Raw genomic sequence first — 2191 nt, 5'->3', positions numbered from 1 at the left:
CTATCCCCGCCCCCCGCCACACTCTTCCTATGGAGGTGTCCAATCCGCGAAGGCGTCTGGCTGCGCGAGGGCTGCTGGGAAGAGTGGTCGCTAGGGCAACCTGTCACTTAACTACGCCCTGTGTCAATTTCCTGCGTATTTCCCTTTCTTCAAAACCCAGGCCTAATCTCCAGTCTGCTTTTTGCAGATACGGATGAAAGCTTTTACCTTTATTAGGCATAGTAATTATTTGCTTTGCTACAAGGGGCTTAGAGAGTACAGTTTTCTTTCACCGACGCGGTGTAAACCATCACGTTTAATCTGGCTTTAAGGAATGTAGGTCGATCGCCTATTGCATTATTGAATGCTAGATTAGATTATTGGGCTACATGATTTACAAATTTCTATTTTCATTTTCATAACCTATGAGGTGGTTATTAAATCCATTTTGCAAGTAAGAAAATTGAGGTTTATGGAAATTAAGAGGATTTTTAAAAAATATTTATTTGGTTGCATTGGTTCTTAGTTGTGGCAGGCAGGCTCCATAGTTGTGGCACACAGGCCCCTTAGTTGCGGCACGTGGGCTCCTTAGTTGTGGCATGCGAACTCTTAGTTGCGGCACGCATGTGAGATCTAGTTCCCTGACCAGGGATTGAACCCGGGCCCCCTGCATTGGGACCGTGGAGTGGAGTCTTAACCACAGCGCCACCAGGAAGTCCTTCCAGGGTTAATTTAACAGTTACTACTTGGCTGTCTAATACAATTTCAAAATTAACACAGCCAAAAACCAACCTTGTCTCCTTCACAGCCTTCCCCACCCCATAGTTAGCAACACCCTGCTTCCAGTTACTCAGGACAAAAACCTTGGAGTCATCCATGACTCCTTTTTCCTCGTACTCAATCTATCAGCAAATCCTGTTGACTCTACCTTTAAACTATATCTTGGATCTGACCACTTCTAGCTGGCTCAACTGCCGTTCACTTAGTTAAAGCTATTATCACTGTCCTTGTTTTAGAGAGACAGTAGGTCACACTAAAATGTCGCACTATAGGTTCCAAACTATAGTGGTGGAACTGGGATTTGAACTAGTAAGTTTGAGTCCACGCCCTCATTCACTAGAATGTAAACTCCAGAAGGGGAGGGACTTTTGTCTGTTTAGTTCACTACTATATCCCCAGTGCCTCTACTGCTGCCAGGCACATGGTATGCACTCAGTAAATATTTGTTGAATGAACAAATGAATCCACTACCAAAGCTAAAAGTGCAATATTTGTGGCAAAAAGAACCAGGGATCCTTCAGCAATTCAGAGAGAGATATTTTGGACCCTCACTCATCAGTCAAATGGTGGTATTTCTATGTATCCAGTTTGCATAACTTGCCCACTGGCATTATTTATAGATATAGATTTAGTGGAACTGATTTTTCAGGTCACATATACAGATTGAATAATTAGACCATGACAAGGCAGAGGAAGATATTAGATGTGGAAAACCACACTTATACTCTTTTCTTTCTGGATAAAAAGAAATCTTTTAAGAATAAGTAGAAGGGGGACTTCCCTGGTGGTCCAGTGGTAAAGAATCCACCTTCCAAATGCAGGGGATGCGGGTTCGTTCCCTGGTCAGGGAACTAAGGTCCCACATGCCACAGGGTAACTAAGCCCGCATGCCAGATTGAGCTCGCGCGCCTCAACTAGAGCCCGCGTGCCCCAAACTACAGAGCCCACGTGCCCTGGAGCCCGCACGCCAGAACTAGAGAGAGAAAACCCACGTGCCACAATGAAAGATCCCACGTGCCGAAACTAAGACCCAACGGCAGCCAAAAAATAAATTAATAAAATAAAATAAAAATAAAGAAAAAAAAAGAATAAGTAGAAGGACGTCAAAGAGATTTCAAACCAGAAGCTTCAGATATACTGGAAAATCTTTTCCTTGGAAAAGCATCTTTAAACATGTTCTAACTATGGCTTATCCTTCTACGTCGAGGGCATTAAGTGACTGACACTGGAAACTCTTTGAATAATTAAAAACATGACAATAGATGGAAAGGTAGGAATCTCTGGATTTTAGAATAATGGGTAACTTTTGTTTCTCTCTCTCGTCATCTCTATTTCTATCTTCCTATCTACCTACCTATGTCTCTTCGGGCTGCTATAACAAAATACCACAGACTGGGTAGCTTGTAAACAACAGAAAATTTTTTCTTACAGT

The sequence above is a fragment of the Balaenoptera musculus genome, chromosome 11, assembly GCF_009873245.2.
Source record: "Balaenoptera musculus isolate JJ_BM4_2016_0621 chromosome 11, mBalMus1.pri.v3, whole genome shotgun sequence".
Taxonomy (NCBI): domain Eukaryota; kingdom Metazoa; phylum Chordata; class Mammalia; order Artiodactyla; family Balaenopteridae; genus Balaenoptera; species Balaenoptera musculus.
Note: the sequence above shows the minus strand (reverse complement) of the source record.